General features: G+C 32.5%; 1 pseudogene; it reads left to right on the top strand.

Moving 5' to 3' along the window:
* Window positions 1-498: 498 nt before the first annotated feature.
* Window positions 499-21,946, top strand: LOC120203185 (annotated as a pseudogene).
* The last annotated feature ends 886 nt before the right edge of the window (window positions 21,947-22,832 follow it).

Raw genomic sequence — 22,832 nt, 5'->3', positions numbered from 1 at the left:
CAGATAGTTCCCTTTAATGGAGGCTTCCAAAGGCGCTCTCGTTGAGGGCAGACTCAGCAGAGAGTGAAAACCAGAGATGCAGTCATTCGATACTCTTGGGACAAGTACAAAAAGTAGCTCAACACTTGCACGATTTAGCCAGAGAGGCCGAAACGGTTCGACAGAGTATTCAACCGGTGACAGAAGAAGGAGGAAGACTAATCAACTTGTCAAAACATATTCGGGGTCTACCTTTAAAATGTTTTTTATCTCTTAAGAAATAACACTTTTATCCCTGATAAGGATTATTTATAATAAATATACACATTTTTGGATCAATGCCTCGAACATTTCATGCATCATACATCCTTTCATATTTCGCATAATTTTTCCTTTTTTCATTACATTCACATTAACTAACAAGAAATGTCTCATAAAAAAGGGGAACAAACACCGGGTTTACCTCCACAAGCTTTGGTCACGTGTCATCCTCATAACACCCGCTCAAAAAAAAAGAAGATGGAAGCAAAACTCGTTCAATTCGAGGAAAATATGCTGAAGTTACAGAGAAAGCTAGAAGATAAGATAAACCAGAGCAATTTGAGTACTCTGGATACAATCACGAAAAGCCAAGAGTCTCTGGTCGATCAGATTGTTGCCAAGTTAGCTGGCCTACGTCAGACAAGTGCGCCTGGGGCAGGTTCATCGGAAGGGGTAACTATGCCACCTACCCCACAAGTGGTTGTCTCACCCAGAATCTTACCAGGACTTCAAAATAATTCGGATGGTTACCGTATTCTGAAATTTAGTGAAGAAGTTAAAACAAATATGGTAGAAACGACCATTAAACAAGGAGGTAGGTTGAGTAGAAGACCTCTCCTGAAGAAGAAACAAGAAGAGATAATCAACATTTTTAAGGCTAGCAAAGGCGTTATAATCTCCAAATCAAAACCAATTGCAGTTGTACCATCAGGTACTTCTAGGAAAGATTCGAGAGAGCCAATGATAGAAAATGGGAATGAACATTTCGATCTCATTACCATGACATATAAGGAGCTTTACCAAAGGCTTTTTGACGCACATGTGGTGTCACCATATCTAGAGAAACCTCTAAAGCCCCCATACCCTATGTGGTATCACGAAAATACGCACTGTGAATATCATGGAGGTATTCCAGGGTATGCAATTGAAAACTGCCTCGCCTTTAAAAGGATTATCCAAAAGAATGTGCAACAGGAGCTGGATTCATTTCAATAACTCAGAATCACCCAAAGTTACGTATAACCCTCCGTCTAATCATCAAGAGAACGAGGAAAATTCAATCACCGAGGAGAATGGTAAAAAGGCCAAAACCAGAGTCTCCGAAGTGAAGTCACCTCTTGATTGGGTATGAATGCAAATGATAAATGTGGAGTTTCTTGCACCACATCCTAGCACATCTGATTCCAAACGGGACAATCATTGCTATTATCATAATGAAGATGGACATGATGTACAAGAGTGTTGCGAATTTAGAGCCTTGATCCAGCTAATGATGGACAGAAAAGAGCTGGAATTTTACGATGAAAGTAAGGACACTCCCGAAGCAGAAAATTGTGCATCTGAGGGTATTTCAAAAGAAACCAGGACAAGTGAAACAATTGAGAAATATGAAGTAAGTGTAGTTAAAGGCCCTAATCCTCGATATTCTGGAAATAGTGGGGCATCCTAATGAGGCTTTATTCCATTTTACAACATCGTGTTTAGACTTGTTTTTTTTAACTTTCTCATATTTCTTTTTGTAACTCTTAAACTTTGACATTTTTATAAGGATATTTAAATGAATTTATATTGAGCATGGAATCAAATTTGCAGAATTGAAATTTGTTGAGTTAATCGATTGACGAAATCGACCAAGAGGGGGGTGAATTGGCAATTAAAATTTTGGTGGAAGCTTTTGCAGAAAATTGAAAGTAATTGCACAGCGATTTAGAGTGGTTCGACTTTATCAACCAAAGTCTACGTCCACTACCTTAGCTATCCACACTAAGGATTTTCCAACAAATTCACTAATTTGTTCTTTCTTTTGAGGACAAAGAGTAACCTTACAGCTCCCTCAAGAATTATACCCCAAATTCTTGAGCACACTCTTTTTCAAAGAGAAATACACAAATTTGCAAACTTACAAGGAAAACCTCACAAGGTAAGATGTTTGCATAATTCTAGAACAAGAAAAGAACACTCACAAATAATTACAAAAGAGCACAAACGATGTTCTTTGAAAGAAAAACGAATATTGAAAGGAAAATTGGTTTGATTTGCACAAACTTGGCGTTTGATGCTTTCTCTCTCGTTTCTCTATGATTTCTTGTTGATCAAAGGCTTCAGAACTTGTTTAAATACACCTTGAATCACTTCTGAACGTTGAGGATGATTAGTGAAGATCATATAGCCATTTTAGTGTGAAAACAATTAATAAAACAACTTGGAGCTTGGGGCGAATCGGTACCCCCTATAGGGAATCGGTTCCCTAAGTGTAAAATTCAAATATTTCGACCGTTATACAAGGGGGGAATCGGTACCCCCTGGGGGGGAATCGGTTTCCTCCGAGCATACTGGAATTCTCGGAGCCAAACCATTCAGGGGGGAATCGGTACCCCCTTGGGGGGAATCGGTTCCCTCTGAGCAATCTGGAATTTTTGGCTTTGAAATGGTTCGAAATACTTTGTAAAATTATTTTGAAATTGTTTTAAGATTAAAACTTAATTTTACACTTGAGTAAGAATTAAAAAATGATTTTTGAAAGATTTGGACTAATGTTTTGATATTCGAATAGTTATATCGAATATACTTAGAAAATCATTTGGAAAATCTTAAAATTCATTTAACTTAATTTGTTATATCGAAATATCAAAATGTTTTCAACAATCTCCCCCTTTTTGATATAACAAAACATTTTAGTAATTTTAAGATTTTGAAATCAAGTTTTGAAATTACTCCCTCTTACTTTCCCATTTATCATTTAAACATTTAAAACACATTTAACACTTCTCCCCCTTTTTGTTAAATCAAAAAGACATTTTAAAGAATTTAAACAAGGTTTTGAAATTATTTAGCCAATTGATTATATATAGTTTAAGCTGCTAAGATCACAAGCAAGAGAAACGTTAGCCATTAGTTCCATAATCAATATTCATAATTAATATGACATGGCAAAATTGGTCATATTGCTAAAATTATGTAAATGATGCAATAATGAATAAATCATACCAAATATATAAGTTCACATCATCCATAAATCAAACAAATTCAAAATCAATCAATCCACAAATTCAAACATCCAAATAAATCCAAAGTCACAAAATCAAACAATCCAAAAAGTTGAAGCAATAATCGTTTAGTTCAAAGTTTTAAAGCTAAGCACAGAATCACATATTCGGATCAGGAGGAGGAAAACGAGCTCGCATAGCGGCCATTTCGCGAGTGAGTTCATTAATACACGCGTTGGTTGCTTCTTTGTTTGCACGCATCTCCCGAAGTATTTCTAATTATTGAGCTCCCATTGTGGATAAATGAAACTCTATAGAAGTAAAGCGCGAATCCATGGTAGCATATCGGAAATCGAATGTCTCCATAAAGGATTGAAAATATGGAGGCATTTGATGTGTTTGTTGTGCTTGCTCCTCGGGCTGCTCAGGCTCATCTTCGGCTTCATCGATGTCTCGCATTAATTTCTCAAGCTCGGGATCGTCATCAGCTTCTGGTGGAGCTCGTGAAGAACTACCTCCCGGAGTATTTGCAGAAGATCGAACCCATTCACCAGTTTCCTTATCCTTTATCCATCCCGTTCTCGTTAAGGAAAGAAGATTAATTTGTTTCTTAAGGGGAAAAATGGCATCTAGACCGACTCTAAGCCCAGCTTTGGAAAATAGATTACTCAAAATGCAACCGTAAACTAGAGATGAACATAGTTTCTTGTTAGGAACAAGATTTACGGTTTCAACAATTTCAACAAAAATAATCTGAGGTAGGTTTATTTTAATATTGTTTTCAAAACAATGTAACCACAAAAAATCTAAGGCTTTAAGAGTAGAATAACAACCTCCAGATGGTCGAAACCACCAAGAAATCATTAGATGAAGAAAACGTTCATGTAGGTCTAAGACACTTGCACTATCCCTTCTTTTATAACGAGATCCTAAGATTTGTTTTTCATTTGAAATACCATCATTATCTAATCCGAATGCATTGGCTATGTAAGTTGAGTCAATATATAAGAATTGTCCTAGGAGGTAGGAACGAATTCCTATGGTTTTGGTTTCAGTTTGGTTTTTAACATAAACGGCATTAGAATAGAAAATACGAACAAGTTGATGGTAGACAATGGGTTCAAGATCAAAAAGTTTGTCAAATTTCCACTCTTGTAAAAGAGGAAGATATTTAAAATTAATATCTAGCATAGCTTGACGAGAAGGAATACATTCGTCTCTAATTTTATAAGAGTCGAAATATTGATAATACCAAAAACGATGATTTCTAGGACCAGGATGATTGAAGCACGAATTTTGGATTGTCAAATTAGGATCAATGGGATTAGGATTAGGAATAGGATTTTGAGGATTTGGAGGTGGATTTGGTTGACGGTGTGAGCGACTAGATGATGACCTAGCACGTTTAGGATTGGACATTGTTTAGGAAATCAAAATAGTATGGATAACCTGCAATTTAGAAAACACATGTATGCAATTCTATCAATCCCAAAACTCAATTGAGTCCTCAATATTTCAAGGTTCTCTAAATCAATCCTAATGGGAAAAGTTTTTGAAAACTTTTGAAAAATACGGTTTTGAGAAACAATATATGTATAGTTTTCATAACAACAACATAATCCAATCAAAACACAATAATTTGAAAATCAACATTTTTTTATTTCGAAAATTTAAATTTTTTGGAAAATTCTTGTGTTTTTGATGAAATTAGTTGTGATATCTAGTTTCTAATCACTAAACAATCAATGTCTGATCTAAAGTTCATCCTAGAACTAATTAAAACTAGTTCTATGGTCATAAATTGATGAAATAGAAGTTTTGGAAAAATACCTTGAAGGATTTCGGATTTGAGTGAGATTAGATGAAGTTTGCACTTTGATGATTCCAACAGGTCTAGAAGATGATATTTGAAGTGAATTCCGATTAAGAACGTTGATTTGAGGCAAAATGGAGATTTGAGAGAGTAGAGGAGTGATTGGCGGCAAGGAAGAGAAGAGAAGAGGGTTTGAAGTTTTAAAGGGTTCTGCCCGTGTATATTCAGAACCCCAGGGGGTATCGACTCCCCTGCGGGGGGAATCGGTTCCCCTTCAAAGGGGGAATTGGTTCCCTCATTGGGGATCGATTCCCTCTGCACCAAAATGCTAAAATCCGATTTTAAACACCCAAAATGCTAAATTAATTTCTTCTAGTGGTATTGGCAACTCATATATTGAAAATTAATCATGTTCAAACAATTAAATTAATCTTTAAACGATATTTGAACATAAAATGAATTTTTCATCAAGAATCATAAACTCCCCCTAACTAATAGCAATGAATGCAATCAAAAATTACTATTATAAGCATTTTTCATTTATTCTTAAAAGTGTTAATTTTTTTTAAACACTAAGTGAAGATAGGTTGGTCAGACCTAATTCTCTCCTAAGTGTCCAAAATCTTTCCTTGTCTAAAGATTTTGTAAAGATATCCGCTAATTGATGCAAAGTATCAACAAATTCTAGAACTACATTTTCCTTAGTGACATGGTCTCTAATGAAGTGATGTCTTATTTCAATGTGCTTAGTTCTAGAGTGTTGGATGGGATTTTTAGTGAGACAAATAGCACTAGTATTGTCACACTTGATAGGAATGGTACCAACTTCAATTCCATAATCAAAAAGTTGTTGTTTCATCCATAAAACTTGTGCACAACAACTACCAGCTGAAATGTATTCGGTTTCAGTAGTAGATAATGCAACACAATTTTGTTTCTTTGAAAACCAAGAAATCAGCATATTTCCAAGGAATTGGCAAGTACCGGAGGTCCTTTTCCTATCTAATTTGCATCCTCCATAATCTGCATCAGAAAAAGCATGCAAGCTAAAGCTAGAGTCTCTAGGATACCAAAGTCCTAACCTAGGAGTGTCTTTAAGATATCTAAAGATTCTCTTAACAGCTAGTAAATGTGATTCCTTAGGGCATGATTGAAATCTAGCACATAAGCAAACACTAAACATAATGTACGGTCTACTTGCAGTTAGATAAAGTAGAGATCCAATCATTGACCTATATAATTTAACATCTACACATTTACCTCCTTCATCTAAGTCAAGCTTTGTTGAAGAGCTCATTGGAGTGTCATGAGGTTTGCCATTTTCCAGTCCAAACTTCTTGAGCATATCTTTTGACGTACTTAGCTTGATTGATGAAGATGCCATCTTTTCTTTGCTTGTTTTGGAGTCCCAAGAAAAATTAGAGCTCCCCCATCATACTCATCTCAAACTCACTTTGCATTAGCTTAGAAAATTCTTGGCAAAGAACATCATTAGTAGAACCAAATATTATATCATCAACATAAATTTGAACTACTAATAAATCTTTACCTTTATGCTTTAAAAACAATGTAGTGTCAACCTTCCCTTTTGAAAAACCTTTTTCAATTAATAAATTTGACAATCTTTCATACCAAGCTATAGGAGCTTGTTTTAAACCATAAAGAGCTTTTGTCAATTTAAGAACATGGTCCGAAAATTTTGAATCTTCAAAACCTGGAGGTTGTTCCGCATACACTTCTTCCTTTATAAAACCATTTAAAAATGCACTTTTAACATCCATTTGATATAATTTAAATTCATGAAAACATGCAAATGCTAATAACATTCTAATTGCTTTCATCCTAGCTACGGGAGCATATGTTTCATCATAGTCTATGCCTTCTTCTTGAGTATACCCTTGAGCAACAAGTCTAGCCTTGTTTCTCACTATATTACCACTCTCATCAAGCTTATTCCTAAATACCCATCTAGTACCTACAGTAGATTTATTACTAGGCCTTTCAACTAATGTTCATACTTTACTTCTCTCAAATTGATTTAACTCTTCTTGCATAGCCATAATCCAATGTTCATCATTTAATGCTTCTTTAATATTCTTAGGCTCTATGCATGAGATAAATGCAACATAATTACAAATATTTCTAAGAGAAGATCGAGTTGTTACCCCTTTCGATGGATCACCTATAATTTCACCATCCTTGACATAGTTGTACTCTCTTGGATAAGATATTTCCCTTTCTTCAATGGTTGGATTCTCAAAAGGATCATGAGTTTCCTCATTTTTTGTTTCTTCCTTTGATGATGGTTCTCCAACGTCATGTCTAACGTCATTTGTATTTATAACACCTACATCATCATTCATACAAGAATCCTTCCTCGGAAGGGGATTATTATCGAAAACATGTATAGACTCTTCTACAACTAAAGTTTTTTTATTAAATACTCGATAAGCTTTAGAATTTAAGGAATAACCCAGAAAAATTCCTTCATCACTTTAGCATCAAATTTGCCAAGGTTCTCTTTACCGTTGTTTAAAACAAAACATTTACATCCAAAAGGATGAAAATAGCTAATGTTAGGCTTTTTATTTTTGAAAATTTCATATGGAGTTTTCTTTAAAATTGGCCTAATCATTACTCGATTTATAACATAACAAGCGGTATTTGTGGCTTCCGCCCAAAAAATATTTTGGCAAATTATTTTCACAAAGCATGGTTCTAGCCATTTCTTCTAAAGTTCGATTTTTCCTCTCAACAACTCCATTTTGTTGAGGGGTTCTAGGTGCTGAAAAATTATGGCTAATACCGTTAGAGTTACAAAATTCAGTAAATCCAAGATTTTCAAATTCAGTTTCATGATCACTCCTAACACTAGTTATAGAGTAACCTTTTTCATTTTGGATTACTTTTGAAAACGTGATGAATTGTTCTAATGCTTCATCTTTAGTACTTAAAAATAGAACCCAAGTATATCTAGAATAGTCATCTACCAAGACAAATGCATATTGTTTTCCACCCAAGCTAGTAGTCCTAGTTGGCCCAAAAAGATCTAAATGGATCAATTATAATACTCTACTAGTTGATACGTCATTAATGGATTTAAAAGAAATTCGCTTTTGTTTTTCCTTTAGCACAAGCATCACAGATTTTATCATTATCAAATTTAAGCTTAGGCAACCCTCGAACTAAATCACCTTGAATTAGCCGTTGCAAAACACTCATACTAGCATGTCCTAGTCTCCTATGCCATAACCACTATCATGTTCATCCTTAGCAACTAGCACAAATTAGTCATATCAATAGAATCTAAATGCACCATGTATATGTTTCCTATTCTATGACCAACAAGCATAATCTGATTAGATGCAATGTCAATGACTTTACAACCATTAATATCAAACATGACATTGAATCCCTTATCACAAAATTGACTAATACTTAATAGATTATGCTTTAATCCATTCACATATAAAACATTCTTAATTTGTATGGAAGAGGTATTACCAATAGTACCAATATCTTCAATGTGACCTTTTGAATCATCACCAAAAGTCACTTCTCCTCCATTTTTGGCATTAAGCTTAATGAATTGGCTTTTGTCTCCGGTCATGTGTCTTGAGCATCCACTATCAAGGTACCATGAGTTTGAATTTGTTTCTCATGCCTTGTAGCAATGCTCTTTTTCCTACAAACATAGATTAATTTCTAATTTTTGGTACCCAAATTCTTTTGGGTCCATATTCATTAGTTTCCAAAATTCTAGTTCCCTTAGGTATCCATTTGTGTAGGATATCCTTATCTTTAGTAGTAATGAGCTCTTTAGGAACCCATATACTTCTAACGATTTTTCCATTAGAGGTTCTTTGGGGACCTCTATGATTGTAGTTTTTAAAACTTTTTCTAACAAAGTTGGATTTAGAATTTTCTCCACATTTAAAACGTTTTGTTCCAACTTTATCAAAAGAAGCTTTAAGATCATCAATTTTCTTTTGATGATCATCATTGACCTTTGAAAGTAAATTTTGCAAATCTAAATTTTTCTTTTCAAACTCTTCTAGTTTGATTTGCAAATCTTTGATTTTACTTTCAAGATCGTTGTTGGTTTTGGATATGAGCTTATTTTTATTTTTCAATTTTGAAACATCATTTTTATATTTTAAAAACAATTTCTCATAATTCGAAGCCAACCCATTATATTCCTCTAATAGCTCATCATAGGATAAATCATCAAAATCAGATGAGTTAGAGGTTACCTTAGAATCTTCCCCGAATGCCATCAAGTACAAGTTTGCTACTTCTTGTTCCTCTTCATCGGAACCTTCTTCGTCGCTCCATGTAGCCACATGAGCCTTGTGCTTATTCTTTGATTGACCCTTTCTCTTCAATTATGGGCAATCATATTTGACATGCCCCGATTTTTTGCATTCATAGAAAATGATTGGGTCATTCTCTTTTGGTTCATTTTTGAGGCCTTCATTTCGTTTGAATTTTCTTCCTCGGTAAGGTCTCATCATTTTTCTGAACTGTTTGGCAAACAATGCCATTTCCTCGTCATCGTCATCTTCATCCGAATCACTCTCATCTTTTGTGGATTTGAGAGCAACTCCAATGTTTTTCTTCTTCTCCTTCTCCTTTGGTGTCTCTTCAATCTTATCAAGGTACACCTCATCTTCAAGCATCATTTCATGAGTGAGGAGTGACCCAATTAACTCTTTAAGAGCTAAGGACGTTAAGTCCTTAGACTCGATGATTGCCGTCTTCTTTGAATGCCATGATTTTGGGAGGGAGTAGACTAACTTCCTCACAAGCTTTTCATTTGAAATGATCTCTCCATATGATTTGAGACCATTGACAATCTTTGAAAATCTATCCATCATAGCTTTGATATCTTCATTTGGTTTCATCCTGAAATTTTCATAGATATGCGTTAGAATACTAATTTTAGATTTCTTTACCTCATCAGTACCTTCATGAGTGACTTGAAGTTTGTCCCATATTTCTTTTGCGGTTGTACACGATGAAACTCTTCCGTATTCATCTGGTCCAAGAGCACAAAAAATGATATGGATGGCTTTGGAGTTGAGCTGGAACATTTTTGTCTCTCCTTTACTCCACAATCTTGGATGAGTGAGAGGCTTGATATATCCTTCTACTACGACATTCCATGCTCTCATGTCACTTGCTTGAATGAAGTACATCATTCTATTCTTCCAATAGGCATAGTTAGATCCATTAAAGAAAGGAGGCTTGTTGGCGGGCATCGAATCGAGACCAGAGTCGAAGTTTGAAGCGGAGGCCATTGATGACTTTGATTATCGATATAACTCTTCCCGAATCGAATCAAGAGGCGATTAAACCTTCAAATGAGTTAGGCTCTGATGCCAATTGTTGAGTTAATCGATTGACGGAATCAGCCAAGAGGGGGGTGAATTGGCAATTAAAATTTTGGTGGAAGCTTTTGCAGAAAATTGAAAGTAATTGCACAACGATTTAGAGTGGTTCGACTTTATCAACCAAAGTCTACGTCCACTACCTTAGCTATCCACACTAAGGATTTTCCAACAAATTCACTAATTTGTTCTTTCTTTTGAGGACAAAGAGTAACCTTACAGCTCCCTCAAGAATTATACCCCAAATTCTTGAGCACACTCTTTTTCAAAGAGAAATACACAAATTTTCAAACTTACAAGGAAAACCTCACAAGGTAAGATGCTTGCACAATTATAGAACAAGAAAAGAACACTCACAAATAATTACAAATGAGCACAAATGGTGTTCTTTGAAAGCAAAATGAATATTGAAAGGAAAATTGGCTTGATTTGCACAAACTTGGTGTTTGATGCTTTCTCTCTTGTTTCTCTATGATTTCTTGTTGATTAAAGGCTTCAGAACTTGTTTAAATACACCTTTAATCACTTCTGAAAGTTGGGGATGATTAGTGAAGATCATATAGCCATTTTAGGGTGAAAACAATTAATAAAATAGCTTGGAGCATGGGGGAATTGGTACCCCCTATGGGGAATCAGTTCCCTAAGTGTAAAATTCAAATATTTCGACCGTTATACAAGGGAGAATCGGTACCCCCTGGGGGGGAATCGGTTCTCTCCAAGCATACTGGAATTCTCAGAGCCAAACCATTCAGTGGGGAATCGGTACCCCCTTGAGGGGAATCGGTTCCCTCTGTGCAATCTGAAATTTTTGGCTTTGAAATGGTTCGAAATACTTTGTAAAATTATTTTGAAATTGTTTTAAGATTAAAACTTAATTTTACACTTGAGTAAGAATTAAAAAATGATTTTTGAAAGATTTGGAGTAATGTTTTGATATTCGAATAGTTATATCGAATATACTTAGAAAATCATTTGGAAAATCTTAAAATTCATTTAACTTAATTTGTTATATCGAAATATCAAAATCTTTTCAACAAAATTCTTTGAATATCAACTGAATTAAAGAACTCTGTAAATGATTCAGAATTAAAAATCTTTTACAAAGTGGCAATCAATAAAACAAAGGACTTTGGCCTTACCTCATAAAGATACACTCGAACACCATAAATAAGAGGCTTGTTATTTAGATTTGCATAGGAGCGGATGACATGGGGCATCTTTTGCATATGACGTTACTATACTTTTGTTTAAGACGTTCAATAATGATGGTGATCTTCACAGATGGAATAGTGGAGTAGGTGAATCTAATTCAGACCAGTTACTTGGAAATTGAACTTTAAAGATGATATTTCTTAACTTTCAACAACACCTAGACTATAAGAAGTTCTTCTTGACAAACTTAAGAAAATGGACCCGTATACCCATATTATAATATTATATATATACAATAAAGCTTGAGCTGTCCCTCTAAAGCAATTGGTTAAACTCCTCGACTTTATGGATAAGATTCAGCTAGCCTGATAAAGGTGATTATAATGTACAATAAAGCTTGAGTTGTCCCTCTAGAGCAATTGGTTAAACGCCTCGGCTTTATGGATAATATTCAGCTAACCTGATAAGATGATTATAATATCTATACAATGATGCTGAGCTATCCCTCTAAAGCATTTGGTTAAACAACTCAGCTCTATGGATCCAGCTAGCCAGATAATGGCAAACTAAATAAGGAGTTTCGGTAAATATGGACTAAGGGAGTTAAGGAACACCTATTATAGTCAACTTCACACAAGCACTCAGGAATTTCATCTTTAGTCTGATATTTATGCAATGCCTTTGTTAAAGAAGCCCACAAAGCTTGAACAAATGGAAGATTTCAGAGGACCCAAATAGAAGGTCTAGTAATTGATTATGATAGTTGCGTTGTTTTTTCCACATCTGATTAAAATACCAAACCAAGAAATAGAGGCATGTTGCAATGTCTAAAAGAACAGAGGAAAAATGACATTTTGGTGACCGAAACCTTAGAAAATAGAAACCAACTTGAAACCAACTCATCAACTTGGTCATTTGTCAAATAGCTATAACTCTAAAAGCATTAAAAGAGATATTGATTCTTTTGATTTTCTATGAACTCATGTTTATGATTTGATTCGATTATGAGCCTGATTTAAGAGGCAATGTTTTGCAAAATTCTTATATTTTTATATCTTTTTTCCCTCCTAAGATGAGAGAAAGGAGAAAAACATTTTCAAACAGTACAGTCTCAAATATAAAAGGTCCTTGAAGCTGAAATCTGAGAAGAAAATGGGACACGAACGATTCCCAGGACCATATCGGTAGACAAAGAACGAGACTCCATCCAGGAGATAAAACAGAACTAATTCATATTGCATGCATCTTATACATACTTAAGAGCATCACATTTATTATTTTTCACATACATAATGTTTTGCAGCTTTTAGAGTTAAGTTTCAACTCCAAAAAGAAAGATACTTGATTCAAAAGTACCTTCAACAAAAGGCCTTCGAGTTCGATTACACTCAGCTCAAAGGCGCATCAAATTTGCAACATGGCTCAAGGTGAGAAGGGCTATCTGCCAACAAAAGACCTTTGAGTTTGATTACACTCAGCTCAAAGGCACATCTTTTGTAGCATATCTCAAGTCGAGAAGGGTTATCTACCAATAAAAGACCTTCGAGTTCGATTACACTCAGCTCAAAGGCATATCATTTGTAGCATAGCTCAAGGCGAGAAGGGCTATCGACCAACAAAAGACCTTCAAGTTTGATTACACTCAGCTCAAAGGCACATCCAATTTACAGCATAACTCAAGGCGAGAAGGGTTATCTGTCAACCAAGACCTTCGAGTTCGATTACACTCAGCTCAAAGGCACATCATTTGCATTATAGCTCAAGGCGAGAAGGGCTATTGGCCAACAAAAGACCTTCAAGTTCGATTACACTCAGCTCAAAGGCACATCCAATTTACAGTATAACTCAAGGTGAGAAGGGTTATCTATCAACCAAGACCTTCGAGTTCGATTACACTCAGCTCAAAGGCACATCATTTGCAGTATAACTCAAGGCGAGAAGGGTTATCTGTCAACAAAAGACCTTCGAGTTCAATTACACTCAGCTCAAAGGCACATCAAATTTGTAACATAGCTCAAGGTGAGAAGGGCTATCTGCCAACAAAAGACCTTCGAGTTCGATTACATTCAACTCAAAGGCATATCAATTTTACAGCATAACTCAATACGAGAAGGGTTATCTGTCAACCAAGTCCTTCGAGTTCGATTACATTCATCTCAGAGGCAAATCCAATTTACAGCATAACTCAAGGCGAGAAGGGTTATCTGTCAAGAAATACCTTCGAGTTCGATTCCATTCAGCTCAAGGGCATGTCAACTTTACAGTATAACTTAAGTCGAGAAAAGCTATCTGTCAACAAAAAAAGCTGTCGAGTTTGATTCCATTCAGCTCGATGACACATCCACCACATGGTAGCATCGAGAAATTACTTTCTAGTTGAAGCTGAGGTCTTCAAGTCAAGAAGAATATATGGGGCAATCTCTCAGCTCATTATAGTATAACTCAAGGCAAGAAGGGTTATCGGTTAATGAAAACTTTTCAAGTTCGGTTCCATTCAGCTCGATGACCTATCGACTACTTTCAGGCTAAAGTTTAAACCGAGGTCTTTAAGTCGAGAAGAAGACCTGGGTTAGCTATATCTTAATGACAAGAAACCATTTTCCGGTAGCATGACTTAAGTCGAGAAAAGCTATATGTCAACGAATATTTCTGAGTTCGATTTCGAGAGACTATCAACCACATGGTGGAGTAAATGAACTATTTTCCAGTCGAATTTTTAAACCGAAGTCTTTAAACCGAGAAGAAGACCGAAGTTCACTATAATTTGGCAACGAGAAGCCACATTCCTATTCAAAGTCCGAACTACGACTTCAATTCTATATCATTTCAAGATGGACTCAACTTCGCGACGGAGGAGTCATCTTCAACTCAATTCGACAGGGAGTTATTCTTGATTGAAATATCAAAGTCAATTTTCAACTCCACCGAACGAAAATTTGTGTACATACTATATTATATACTATAATTATATAAGCATATATTATACATATTAATTTATTTTTTATTTACAGGGTCAGGCCCATTACATCCAACCCACTTACAAACAAAACAACCAAACAAGTGGCCCAGCAGAAGCCAAAACGTGCGACCCGATCCACGACCTGAGACCCGATTCTAGAGCCCGACTCGGTTTGTAATCCTAGAATATATTAGGGTTTTTTTAACTGTTCAGCCGCCTCTCCTCGCACCGCACGAACCAAGTGATTGAGTTTCCCGGCTAGTCCTCGGCACCAACGTCACAAAATCAACAAACAACAACCAAGCAGGAGTTTAGTTCAATTAGGACTCTAAATCTGACTCTAAAAATAGCCAATCTCAAGGCTATAAAACCATGTAAATAGAACACTATTGGACAGGCTGATTATACGAAATACAAGCAATTTTACATATGAAAAATAGAAGCAAACCATAGTAACAAAAAATAGTGGTATTTCGAAGCATTTATATTTCGAACATAAGTAAAGAGGTAAAGCCCGTGCCTTTTTCGAACCTTGCATGTCTGTTTATTTTTGTTTTCGATTTGTAAAACCCAAAGAACCCAAATCGGTCGATGAACGAGGGGAGGTTTTCAACTTAGATCTAGCCCTCCCTGAGGCTAGTTTTTAAAAAAGGTTTGGTTTTTCGTGAAGGGGAAGAGAAGAGCATTCGGAAAAAAATATAAAGTTTGCCGCCGTTGAACGGCGGCCGGGGCCGTTCAACGGTGGCTGGAATTTGGGCTCACCAATAACACAGCGACGTGTTCATCGACTTGAGTTAGGGGGCTTTGTAATTTGCAAAGTGAAGATGAATGAGTTAGGGTTTTTTTTACTTATATAGTCAACCCGATTGGACCGACCCGATGTTTTTATTTAAAGATGGGTTAATCTAAGTTTTGGTCCCCCTTATATTTTAAAACCTTTATTTTGACCTGCTTAATTCAATTTAACCTCGATTCTTTCTTAAATTGACCCCCAATTTTGCTATTATTTTAATTTAGTCCCTTATTTTTAATATACATATTTCATTATTTATTATTTATTATTTTTATTATGTTCTGGTTTCTATTATTCTTTATTATTTTGTTTTTTAGAATGTATATATATTTTTATTTATTTATTTATTTTATTATTATTCTAATATAAATATATATTTATTTTTTTATATCATTATTTTTTAAAAATGTATTGTTATATATCTATTTTTATTCTTTTTTACTATTTATCTATTTATTTTTATTAAATACTATATATATATATATATATATATATATATATATATATATATATATACACACACATATATTACCTGTCATGTTTGTCTCCTAAGGGGCTCCCATTTTTTGTCACTGACAAAAATTTCTCTCTCACTTTCGGTGAAGTGATGGAAGTAGTTTTTTTTTAAATATTTATTTGTCTTTTTCTTTATTTTATTTTTATTTATTTCTTTTATCTTTATCTTACTTTTATTGCTTTTATATTTATTTTTATCTCTTTATTTATTTTTATTTTTATTCTTGTTTTTATTTAATTATTTATTTTACATACATATTATTATTATTTTCTTTAGTTCATTTATTTTTTCCTCTTTATTTTTACTTTGATTTATTTTTATTTTCTTTATTTTTATTACTTTTTTTTCTAACACGTTTCTCGATTTTTTAAAGGGTACACTTTCGAGTCAATCAGGGTTAAGTAATTTGGATAATATTTTTACCTTTTAATTTAAACCTACAATTTTCTTAATTAAAGACAACTGGAAATTACGTAGTACCGAAAGGGCAGTTCAAGGGTGCTAATCATTCCTTGACTGTCACCGACTCCCGAATATGACATATTTCTGGTAAAACGCAGATCATGTAAGAAATAAAGGTATCCGATCAACCTATTTATTGTTAAAATAAATGATCGGTGGCGACTCTAACCTAATTATTTACGTCGAAGCCCAATTCCGGACCCAACCGAAAGGTGGCCGCGACAACACTAATTGAACAAGAATATCTTCACAAACAAACAAACACAAACACAATTTTATTTATTCGAACTTGATTTATTTACACCCTAATTTTGGGGAGAGTCTAAGAAAAGACAAACCTAATTTAAGGATAAGGAAAAATGCAACCGAGAATGTTAGAAAAACATAATGTTTTAACATTTTAATTTGCGTCCAACCTGAAATATATTTTTTATAACATTTTCATTCACGTCTTTCTTTAACCTTAAATTAGATTATTAAATTAGATTAGTGCAGAAGTACCCTAATTTTGTTGAACCATTTGTGGGGTATCATAGAGATTTTAATCTTGAATCAGGGCAAGGGGACAGAAACCCTGCAAGCTTACTTTTGTTTCTCGTACCTGTTTGAGAAATTAGTTATTATTTTTCAAAATGTAGGTGAAAATTTTCAGTTTGGGCTGCCTTTATCTTGTTTGCTTTTAGGGTTGTAAAATCGGGTAATCGTTCAGGTTTCAGTCGGATCCTGGTAGGTCGGATAAAATTGGATACAGGTAAAGTCAGGTAAATTTGACACCAGATCCAGATCGGGTTCAGGTCAGGTCAAATCAGTTCGGGTTGTTTTCAGGTTGATTTGACACCATATCCAGATCGGGTTCAGGTCATGTCATTTTCAGTTCGGATCGTTGCCAGTTCAGGTCAAAACAGTTCAGGTCCGAAGCAGATAAAGACCAGGTTAATTCAGGTTCGGATAGACTTCAGGCGGATCTCGTTCAGATCGGGTCACATCATTGGCAGATAAAATTCAGGTCGGATCTCTATCAGATACGGATTGAGTTCAAATCGGGTTAATTTTTTTTTGGATTAATTATTTTCGTCTTTCACGAACGTTAAATTGCAATTTGTAATTGTATATGATTTAGAGTAGATTACTAAGAACATAAATAATCATGGTTTAATTTTATGAAAAATACAAATTTAAGAATTAAATTGAACAAATATGAAATTACAAATAAAAATTTAAATAAATTAAACAACACATATTGATGAGGGATCAAATCGAAATAATTTTAAATTGTGATGTTGAAATTAATACAAAAAAGTACTAAATTATACCCATTTAAAAAGTTATGTGCCAATTAAAAATAGAATTAAGTAAAAAGTATGGATCAATTTCATATGCAAATAAAATTTGGAGGACTGAATTGAACAAATATGAAATTAAAAATAAAAATTTAAATTAATTAAACAACACACATTGATGAGGGATCAAATCGAAATAATTTTAAATTGTGATGTTGAAATTAATACAAAAAAATACTAAATTATACCCATTTAAAAAGTTATGGGCCAATTTAAAAATAGAAATAAGTAATAAGTATGAGTCAATTTCAGATGCAAATAAAATTTGGAGGACTAAATTGAAAAAATATAAAATAACAAAAAAATTAAATAAACTAAACAACACAAAAGGGATCAAATCGAAATAATTTTAAATTTTGAGGTTGAAATTAATACAAAAATGTACTAAATTATACTCATTTAAAAAGTTATGGGCCAATTAATAAATAGAAATAAGTAATAAGTATGGGTCAATTTCAGATGCAAATAAAATATGGAGGACTAAATTAAAAAAATATGAAATTACAAATAAAATTTTTAATAAATTAAACAACACAAAAGGGACCAAATATGAAAAATATTGTAAAATGGACTAAATTGCATTCATTTTAAAAGTTGAGAAAAAAATTAAAACAACTAATATATATATATATATATATATATATAATATAAACTATATAGTTTATATAAAAAGTATATGTATTATATATATAAACTATATAGTTTGTATATATATTATGTATAAACTATAGTCTATATATACCATGTATAAACTATAATACTATATAGTTTATATATGAACTATTGAACTATATAGAACTTACATAGTATAATTTATATTTATATAAACTACATACTATAATTTATAAATATATACTATTTATATAGAACCTATATATGAACTATATGGTTTAGGGTTTAGATATTAGGGTTTAAGTATTAGGGTTTAGGGTGTATATTTATATTTATATAACTACATACTATAATTTATAAATATATACTATTTATATACTATTTATATAAACTATAGTTTATATTTATATACTATATATATGAACTATAATTTACATATGAACTATATATATAAACTATATAGTTTACATATGAACTATAGTTTACATATGAACTATATATATATAAACTATATAGTTTACATATGACCTATATATATATATATATATTATATTTTATGTTTATATACTATATAGTTTACATATGACCTATATATATACTATAGTTTATATTTATATACTATATATTATATATATATAAACTATATATACTATATAGTATAATTTACATATGAACTATATAGTTTTTATATATATTATGTATAAACTATATATACCATGTATAAACTATAATATTATATAGTTTATATATGAACTATTGAACTATATAGAAACTACATAGTTTATATATGAATTATATATAAACTATGCAATTTATATTTATATTTATATTTATATTTATATTTATATTTATATTTATATAATCTACATACTATAATTTATATTTATATACTATTTATATAAACTATAGTTTATATTTATATACTATATATATGAACTATATATATAAACTATATAAACTATAGTTTATATTAATGTACTATATAGTTTATATTAATGTTAATTATCTTAATTATAATTTATATTAATATAGTATAAACTATACTATATCATTTATAACATATAGTTTATATTAATATTAATTTTATAGACTATATTTTATATTAATATTAATTATAAATTATAAACTATATTATATTAATATAAGTTAATATTAATATTAATTATATTATATAATTATTTTAATATTAATTATATTATATAATTATTTTAATATTAATTATATTATATAATTATTTTAATATTAATTATAAATAGTTTATTAATATAGATTTGATAGGAATGAAATTGAAGCGCCAAAATAGCCATTTTCCCATTTTCTCCCGCTTCTTCCCGGCCAAACGCTCCCTCCTTTATTTTCGGCCAAACCCTTTCGCTCCAACCGTTCCCGCTGCTACTATTGCTTCATTTTTGCGTTGCATTATTTTCAAGACTGAAACCCTATTCCATTTGGGCAGCTGAAGAAATAGGAGAAGAAGATAAGTTCTATATTTTCAAGAACGGAACGTATACTGTGGGTCGAAAAGGTTATCGAATTTGCTCCCTTTCACTTTCTTTTCTTTTCTTTTCTTTCTGTGAGGAAATTGTTAGATTCTAATTTTTGTTTTCATTTTGCTATATTGGGGTTTGCTCTCCTTTCCTTTGTGTTTTGATTTATCGTAAGCGAGTGGTGTTCTGCCTCATCCTCGGATATCCCAGTTTCTACTCGTTTATCCGATTCTCTGCACACTTTACTGGATATTCAAGAAAGTCGCTTCCTTTGTTTTACGTTCTTTATCTCTCAACATTTCTTTCTTTCTACTTAAGCACTTTCAGACATTTTAGTCACTGCCGCTTCGATCTTATTTGGTCGGTAGCGAATGAACTGAATTTTCGTCGAATTTGCTCATCTGGGTCGTGTGTTGGATGTGAATTCATTTTGTTTGTTTTTTTAGCAAATGGTCGTCTTATTTTTGTTATATAATACTTCGCATATTGCAGGCACTTGCTTTCGTCCCTTGTCATTGAACGTTGCAAAGCCTTTGTTTCCTTTGGCTGGACAACCTATGGTACATCACCCAATTTCTGTTTGTAAAAAGGTATAATGTTTGATCTATATATTAAGAGAACATAAAATATAGTCTTTTTATTTATAGTTCCGGTATTTATTAAGATTAACATCTCTGTTGTAGATTCCGAATCTAGCCCAGATCTATCTAGTCGGTTTCTATGAGGAGCGTGAGTTTGCATTGTATGTCTCATCAATCTCTACCGAGCTAAGAGTTCCTGTCAGGTAAATCCTTGCTTTTCTTTGAGCAGTCTCATATCTTCTTGCTGAATTGTGATGTTTGCTGCAGTTTCCCACTCCCAGAAATGCTCGGTAATCTTTTTTTCAATGTTTGAGCCCTGTAACGTATCAATCTTAATTTTATTTATATAGTTTCTTGCTGCTATCATGCTAAGTGGTGTGTTTTACATTGCGAAAATTCTGGTGTCAGTCTTTTAGGACTGAAGTAAAACTAGCAGTGGCACTATACAATGACAGCAAGGTTTATTTCTGTTTATATTGTCCTTCTTGAGGATTAATTCTTCCTTTTTCTTTCCTTTTTTCCTTTGTAGAGGCTCACAAAAGATATGGTGGCATGGGGACTATTCTAGTAATCAAGGTTGGTCGGCAGACTTGCAAGATGTTCACACAATGAAATTTCTGTCATCGTGTGATCTTTTAGTATTTGTATTATTATTACTTTTTTGTTGTTTGGTCTCATTCTCTGCTCTTTGCAGGTTTCAGCTGAGTCAGCCAACCAGTTTGGGGAGTTGGTAGCAGATCCAGTCACCAATGAACTGTTACATTATACGGAGAAACCTGAAACTTTTGTATGATTAGAGATTCAACTACAATTCAGGAAATTCTCTATTTTTTGTTACCTTTCAATGCTTGAATATAATGGATGCTCTGCTGTAATTACTTGCCATAATGCAGGTAAGTGATCGAATCAACTGCGGTGTCTATGTGTTTACACCATATATTTTTGATGCTATCCAAGGTGTTTCAACGGAAAGATAGAGGTTGGTGATAAACGAACTTTAAATTGTGTTTCTAATTTCAAAGTTGCTACAGCTATGTACTCACTACTCAGTGGAAACATAACCTGAATCCACTTGCCTCTTCTACTTCTTTTTTCTATACTACTTAAAACGTTAAAGTCTGTTTTTTCATTTGAAGTTATCCCATTTTTCTAAATCATCATCCAATTGAAAATTTTCCTTTGCTCATATCTTTGTTATATGTGAATATCATTAATCTTCATTGTGCTAAGATCTGAATTCATTTTTGTTATCTCTAGCTAATTTGAGACGTCTTTCCAGCTTTAAAGCCCTCCAGTCTGCTACAAGGTATGTCTGTTATTTTCTTGATTTTACATCATCGCAGCATATTAGGTGCATGCCCCATTCATTGTGCTAAGTTCATTAATATTTTTTTTGTAGGGTGCCTTACAAGAAGCAATATTTGGTGCTTGATTCTGCATTATTCTATTTTATATTGTTTGCTTCTGTTTGATATTGTTTGCTTCTACTTGATATTTGTAAGGGTTTGGTAAAGTCAGAAATGTTTGGCACTCTTGGCCATCGAATTCCCTTTGGCTTTACCACTGATTGTATGTTTTCTTAATGCAGGATGCTTGCTGAATTGATGCAATAATGCTTGATGAATTAGTACATTGATACTTGATGAATTGGTACATTGATGTTTGCCGGTTGCTATTATCTATAACTCATTGATGCCTTGTAAATTATTGTTGTTGGTGTGACTTAAATCAAATTTTGAACCTTATAAATTCTTATTTAAATAGTTACTCATGTGAAATTATGTTAGTGGCATTTTGAATTTTAAATCTAGAAAGTTGCCCATAATTAAACATGTTGGCAACATTTTGGTATAAAGACTCGATGATGATATTTCTGGTAGTATAGTTAAGCTTTTAGCCTTGTAAAACTTTAGCTATAAGATTTGAGAGCATTTATTTCAACATAAATTTATTTTGTTTAGTTGATTTTATTGTAATTTTAGTGTTTTCAAGTATAATAAAATTAATTTCATTTATAAATTTTTTGTTTTAGTATTTGTAATGTTATTCAAGTTTCAAATATTTAATAAGTTCATCATTTCAACTAATATATTTTTATTTTAAAATTTCAAGTTAAGTTATACTTAAATTATTAATTAATTTTCACATTAAAAGTAAATTAGATTTATGAATATTTTAATTTAATTAATATAATTTAATAAAATCAAGTTCAATAAGACAATATTTAAATTTAATTTAGTGATTGTAAATAAAATTTATAATATAAGAAATATAAATAATATAAAGAATTGGGATTAATATAAAAACCAAATTTATAATATATATAAATTATAATTAATATAAAAACTAAATTTCAAAAAGTAATCATATTAATTTAATTATCATAAGTTTATTATAAATTTAAAATAACATAATTATAGTAATTGTAATTTCACTTATAAGTCAGGATAATATCAGATCATTTTAACATGTCAGATCATTTACAGGTTGAGTCAATTA

Source organism: Hibiscus syriacus, unplaced genomic scaffold (genome assembly GCF_006381635.1).
Source record: "Hibiscus syriacus cultivar Baekdansim isolate YM2019G1 unplaced genomic scaffold, ASM638163v2 tig00009117_pilon, whole genome shotgun sequence".
Taxonomy (NCBI): domain Eukaryota; kingdom Viridiplantae; phylum Streptophyta; class Magnoliopsida; order Malvales; family Malvaceae; genus Hibiscus; species Hibiscus syriacus.
Note: the sequence above shows the minus strand (reverse complement) of the source record. Positions and strands in the feature narration are given on the sequence as shown.